Genomic DNA, 7,286 nt, shown 5'->3' on the forward strand with positions numbered 1-7,286 from the left:
TTTAGGAACAGGACATGTCAGCTCTGAGGCTCTGAGGAGTCAGTGTTTAGGAACAGGACATGTCAGCTCTGAGGCTCTGAGGAGTCAGTGTTTAGGAACAGGACATGTCAGCTCTGAGGAGTCAGTGTTTAGGAACAGGACATGTCAGCTCTGAGGAGTCAGTGTTTAGGAACAGGACATGTCAGCTCTGAGGAGTCAGTGTTTAGGAACAGGACATGTCAGCTCTGAGGAGTCAGTGTTTAGGAACAGGACATGTCAGCTCTGAGGAGTCAGTGTTTAGGAACAGGACATGTCAGCTCTGAGGAGTCAGTGTTTAGGAACAGGACATGTCAGCTCTGAGGAGTCAGTGTTTAGGAACAGGACATGTCAGCTCTGAGGCTCTGAGGAGTCAGTGTTTAGGAACAGGACATGTCAGCTCTGAGGAGTCAGTGTTTAGGAACAGGACATGTCAGCTCTGAGGAGTCAGTGTTTAGGAACAGGACATGTCAGCTCTGAGGCTCTGAGGAGTCAGTGTTTAGGAACAGGACATGTCAGCTCTGAGGCTCTGAGGAGTCAGTGTTTAGGAACAGGACATGTCAGCTCTGAGGCTCTGAGGAGTCAGTGTTTAGGAACAGGACATGTCAGCTCTGAGGAGTCAGTGTTTAGGAACAGGACATGTCAGCTCTGAGGCTCTAAGGAGTCAGTGTTTAGGAACAGGACATGTCAGCTCTGAGGCTCTGAGGAGTCAGTGTTTAGGAACAGGACATGTCAGCTCTGAGGCTCTGAGGAGTCAGTGTTTAGGAACAGGACATGTCAGCTCTGAGGAGTCAGTGTTTAGGAACAGGACATGTCAGCTCTGAGGAGTCAGTGTTTAGGAACAGGACATGTCAGCTCTGAGGAGTCAGTGTTTAGGAACAGGACATGTCAGCTCTGAGGAGTCAGTGTTTAGGAACAGGACATGTCAGCTCTGAGGAGTCAGTGTTTAGGAACAGGACATGTCAGCTCTGAGGAGTCAGTGTTTAGGAACAGGACATGTCAGCTCTGAGGCTCTGAGGGGTCAGTGTTTAGGAACAGGACATGTCAGCTCTGAGGAGTCAGTGTTTAGGAACAGGACATGTCAGCTCTGAGGCTCTGAGGAGTCAGTGTTTAGGAACAGGACATGTCAGCTCTGAGGAGTCAGTGTTTAAGAACAGGACATGTCAGCTCTGAGGAGTCAGTGTTTAGGAACAGGACATGTCAGCTCTGAGGCTCTGAGGGGTCAGTGTTTAGGAACAGGACATGTCAGCTCTGAGGAGTCAGTGTTTAGGAACAGCACATGTCAGCTCTGAGGAGTCAGTGTTTAGGAACAGGACATGTCAGCTCTGAGGAGTCAGTGTTTAAGAACAGGACATGTCAGCTCTGAGGCTCTGAGGGGTCAGTGTTTAGGAACAGGACATGTCAGCTCTGAGGAGTCAGTGTTTAGGAACAGGACATGTCAGCTCTGAGGAGTCAGTGTTTAGGAACAGGACATGTCAGCTCTGAGGAGTCAGTGTTTAGGAACAGGACATGTCAGCTCTGAGGAGTCAGTGTTTAGGAACAGGACATGTCAGCTCTGAGGAGTCAGTGTTTAGGAACAGGACATGTCAGCTCTGAGGCTCTGAGGAGTCAGTGTTTAGGAACAGGACATGTCAGCTCTGAGGCTCTGAGGAGTCAGTGTTTAGGAACAGGACATGTCAGCTCTAAAGCTCTGAGGAGTCAATGTTTAGGAACAGGACATGTCAGCTCTGAGGAGTCAGTGTTTAGGAACAGGACATGTCAGCTCTGAGGCTCTGAGGAGTCAGTGTTTAGGAACAGGACATGTCAGCTCTGAGGAGTCAGTGTTTAGGAACAGGACATGTCAGCTCTGAGGAGTCAGTGTTTAGGAACAGGACATGTCAGCTCTGAGGAGTCAGTGTTTAGGAACAGGACATGTCAGCTCTGAGGCTCTGAGGAGTCAGTGTTTAGGAACAGGACATGTCAGCTCTGAGGCTCTGAGGAGTCAGTGTTTAGGAACAGGACATGTCAGCTCTAAAGCTCTGAGGAGTCAGTGTTTAGGAACAGGACATGTCAGCTCTGAGGAGTCAGTGTTTAGGAACAGGACATGTCAGCTCTGAGGCTCTGAGGAGTCAGTGTTTAGGAACAGGACATGTCAGCTCTGAGGCTCTGAGGAGTCAGTGTTTAGGAACAGGACATGTCAGCTCTGAGGAGTCAGTGTTTAGGAACAGGACATGTCAGCTCTGAGGAGTCAGTGTTTAGGAACAGGACATGTCAGCTCTGAGGCTCTGAAGAGTCAGTGTTTAGGAACAGGACATGTCAGCTCTGAGGCTCTGAGGAGTCAGTGTTTAGGAACAGGACATGTCAGCTCTGAGGCTCTGAGGAGTCAGTGTTTAGGAACAGGACATGTCAGCTCTGAGGCTCTGAGGAGTCAGTGTTTAGGAACAGGACATGTCAGCTCTGAGGAGTCAGTGTTTAGGAACAGGACATGTCAGCTCTGAGGAGTCAGTGTTTAGGAACAGGACATGTCAGCTCTGAGGAGTCAGTGTTTAGGAACAGGACATGTCAGCTCTGAGGAGTCAGTGTTTAGGAACAGGACATGTCAGCTCTGAGGAGTCAGTGTTTAGGAACAGGACATGTCAGCTCTGAGGAGTCAGTGTTTAGGAACAGGACATGTCAGCTCTGAGGAGTCAGTGTTTAGGAACAGGACATGTCAGCTCTGAGGCTCTGAGGAGTCAGTGTTTAGGAACAGGACATGTCAGCTCTGAGGAGTCAGTGTTTAGGAACAGGACATGTCAGCTCTGAGGAGTCAGTGTTTAGGAACAGGACATGTCAGCTCTGAGGCTCTGAGGAGTCAGTGTTTAGGAACAGGACATGTCAGCTCTGAGGAGTCAGTGTTTAGGAACAGGACATGTCAGCTCTGAGGAGTCAGTGTTTAGGAACAGGACATGTCAGCTCTGAGGAGTCAGTGTTTAGGAACAGGACATGTCAGCTCTGAGGAGTCAGTGTTTAGGAACAGGACATGTCAGCTCTGAGGAGTCAGTGTTTAGGAACAGGACATGTCAGCTCTGAGGAGTCAGTGTTTAGGAACAGGACATGTCAGCTCTGAGGAGTCAGTGTTTAGGAACAGGACATGTCAGCTCTGAGGAGTCAGTGTTTAGGACCAGGACATGTCAGCTCTGAGGCTCTGAGGAGTCAGTGTTTAGGAACAGGACATGTCAGCTCTGAGGAGTCAGTGTTTAGGACCAGGACATGTCAGCTCTGAGGCTCTGAGGAGTCAGTGGTTAGGAACAGGACATGTCAGCTCTGAGGAGTCAGTGTTTAGGAACAGGACATGTCAGCTCTGAGGAGTCAGTGTTCAGGAACAGGACATGTCAGCTCTGAGGAGTCAGTGTTTAGGAACAGGACATGTCAGCTCTGAGGCTCTGAAGAGTCAGTGTTTAGGAACAGGACATGTCAGCTCTGAGGAGTCAGTGTTTAGGAACAGGACATGTCAGCTCTGAGGAGTCAGTGTTTAGGAACAGGACATGTCAGCTCTGAGGAGTCAGTGTTTAGGAACAGGACATGTCAGCTCTGAGGAGTCAGTGTTTAGGAACAGGACATGTCAGCTCTGAGGAGTCAGTGTTTAGGAACAGGACATGTCAGCTCTGAGGAGTCAGTGTTTAGGAACAGGACATGTCAGCTCTGAGGCTCTGAGGGGTCAGTGTTTAGGAACAGGACATGTCAGCTCTGAGGCTCTGAGGAGTCAGTGGTTAGGAACAGGACATGTCAGCTCTGAGGAGTCAGTGTTTAGGAACAGGACATGTCAGCTCTGAGGCTCTGAGGAGTCAGTGTTTAGGAACAGGACATGTCAGCTCTGAGGCTCTGAGGAGTCAGTGTTTAGGAACAGGACATGTCAGCTCTGAGGCTCTGAGGAGTCAGTGTTTAGGAACAGGACATGTCAGCTCTGAGGCTCTGAGGAGTCAGTGTTTAGGAACAGGACATGTCAGCTCTGAGGAGTCAGTGTTTAGGAACAGGACATCATCACTGAGTAACACTCTTCATATTTTCCAGCATGGTGGTGGATGCATCATGTTATGGGTGTGCTTGTCATGGTGGTGGATGCATCATGTTATGGGTGTGCTTGTCATCGGCAAGGACTAGGGAGTTTTTTTGGGTACAAATAAATGGAATGGGGTGTGGTTTTGGCGTTGTACTGAGCTGGTTTTTGGTGTTCTCCTGCCAACTTCATCTATATTCTTGTTCTCTATCCATTTAAATCCTCGTAACACGAACAGCAATTCCCTTGGACAATTTCAGGCGTACTGTATCTACAACCATTATGAAACGACTCAAGAAGAACAACTCGCAACGACAACGTGCTCCAGGCTATGCCAGTTAGTCCTGCTCAGCTAGCCCCTTACACCACGAAGAGTCCGACATGGCAACCAGCGATGTCGACGACCTAATCCAGAATCAGAGCAAAGTGGTCTTGGAAGGAATCTCTGCCATTAGGGCAGACTTTTCTACCAAACTCTAAGGTGTCCTGACAGGGATTAGTGAAGTTAAATGTGACATTCAGGCCTACTCCACGTGCTTGTGTAACAGGTCAAAGAATTACAGATTTTTGCAACCGTTCATTTTCTATTTTTTATTTTATTTTGTGAGTTGATTTCACCAAAATATTGTATTGTTCAGCATTTCGTGTAGTCTACAGATATTGGGAGAGTTAGTTGTGTAAGTGCGCCCTCTAGAGTGTTGGTTTGGTTATATTCGGAGGGGTGTCATGCTTTTCTCAGTCTGCATTGTACTCGACTGAGAGAGGTATGTGTTCACTTCGGCGTGATATAAACTTGATATACCTGTTAAAACTAAAACGTTTCAGTGCACATAGTAACTTGTATGTATATTATATGATGAGTGTACGTACATTTAATCAAGCTGTGTCGTGAATTTAGCTATTTTTGAGAGTTTGAGAAATTGCTAAGTTAGCTAACCTCGTGTTTTGTTTAGCTGTAAGTTAGCGATCGTCATTCTATCCTCTTGTGTTGAAGCCCACGTTTCGTTGTTCTTTTTATGTTAGGCGGATTCTGGTCGAGGGTAGAGTTTTGAACATTTTCTCTCCTTGATGTTGAACAGGTATGTATTCCCTATATCAGGTTAAAAATATGTGTTCATTTAAAATGTTTTCATGTATTGATTAGTGTTTAATGGCACTGGAAAGCTCAAATGTGAAGGATTACATGTTGCTTCGTGCATATTACTGTATGTATTACCTATTTGAAAGATGGTTTATGTCATGTTGCACAGTATTAATGTAAAGGCTAAAAGCTCAGAGTTTTGGCAGAGATAACATGCAATATGACACATACATAAGATATACACCAGATGCGATGTTTATTTTCCAATTATGTTGTATTTTATTCCTTGTATTTTTGAATGTGATTATATTCAGTCTGCATTGTACTCGACTGAGAGAGGCGGATTCTGGTCGAGGGTAGAGTTTTGAACATTTTCTCTCCTTGATGTTGAACAGATTGAGAGAGTTGTACACAATAAAGTGCCTTCAAGTACGCCAGTGTCTTGTCTTCAGTGCACCGGAACACAACGCAGTAGTCGGCAACGAGCAGACCGCGCCGGCTACATTGGTGCCGTGACCCGGATATCTTCGCTTCAGATCATCGCCAGGGTGATCGCCGGTGGTTGCTGTGACGAGTAGGAACCTCTTCGGAACATTGACAAGTATAAGGGCAAACATTAATGTGTAAATTGTAGCTCTTAATTGCTTACCTCAGCTACTTCTATCATTTTACATTTTTTTTTTCATATTCACATGTTCTGGTGATTCACATATCATTACCATAGTCTATTACAACTTTCTATTAAAAAAAATAAAATGACTGATGGTAAGGATGCGCAGACACCATTTAGTGTTGGAGATGCTGCAGGGGTAAGCCTGGGGAGGGGCAGGTTTATGAGTAGGGTGGAGAGCACGCCGGTTAGGGGTGCTGGTATACTAGGCAGACCTGTACTCTCGTCCACACGCTTACGCACTGATGAATATTCCCCCGCACCACACATGAGTAGCTTAAGAGATGCTCCAGACAATGCAAGCAGCGTTAGTTCAGTGGGCCGTCCTGCATTTTCATACACTCACACCCAAACAGATGAACATTCTCCACGTCAGCCAGTGTCTAGTGCACATGTGAGTTCTGCAGACCTAGGGAGTCTCATCAAACAGTTAGCTCATGAAATAGGAGAGAACATTGCTAGCCAATTACAGAGATCTGTTGGTAGTGCAGATAACCAAACCACTCCTACGCCTAGCCTGAACTTAGGATATGGACAGTCTGATTTGAACATGACAGGAGTAAAGTTAGTCATGAAGACAGATGTCAAAGAGCCGCCGTACTTCAGGGGTGATGGAACAGACAAACACACAGTGCATGAGTGGGAAGAGATTATGAGCGTTTACCTGAATAAGAGGGGTGTACACCCGCAAGAGCACTCCCAAGAGATAATGTCAAGACTAATGGGAAAGGCTAGAGACATTGTTAAAGTTACCCTGCGCAGTATGCCATCGCTGCAGCCAGCTGAGAACTCCAAGCTCGTCTTTGATATTCTGAAACAACATTTCAGTGAGTTAACCTACTCATCTATGCCTTTAGCAGATTTCTATAACACACTTCCTCTGGCCGGAGAAAGTCCCATGGACTATTGGATACGCTTGAACAAGGCTGTGGATGTCGCAGATGAGTGTCTGAGAAGGCAGGGGCGAAACATTGAGGACCCCTCTCACGAAGTCACAATGATGCTGGTGAAACACTGTCCCGACCCCGCTCTTGCAAGTGTCCTAAAGTGCAAAACAGCTGAAAAGTGGACAGCAAATGAGATTCAGGAACACCTCGTTGAACATCAGAGAGAGGCTAGAACAATGTGTCAAGCCAAATCTTATCGGCCAAAGAACATTGGTGCACATGCTCAGGCATTAACGACAGAGACAGTCGCTGCTGAAAACCCAACAGACCTTACTGGTTACCCAAAGGCAATGGGGCTTCCATCCTCTCCTCAGACAGAGAGCATCTGCATGCAGTCTCTCATTGGCTTGCTGGACCGTGTGCTAGAGCAGACGGCACACACAACAGCAGTCGTGCCACCAAGCAGGGGGCCAGCAGCCATTGTTCAGAGTAGATGTAAAGTCTGTCAGTCTGCCGAACATTCAACTACTGCACACTGTAGACAGGCTAACCTCTGTATGGGCTGTTACAAGCCCGGCCACTGGAAGAGAGAATGCCAACAGCGCCGGCCAAGAATTA

Source organism: Coregonus lavaretus, assembly GCF_964263955.1.
Source record: "Coregonus lavaretus genome assembly, contig: HAP1_SCAFFOLD_2644, whole genome shotgun sequence".
In the NCBI taxonomy this organism is placed as follows: Eukaryota; Metazoa; Chordata; class Actinopteri; order Salmoniformes; family Salmonidae; genus Coregonus; species Coregonus lavaretus.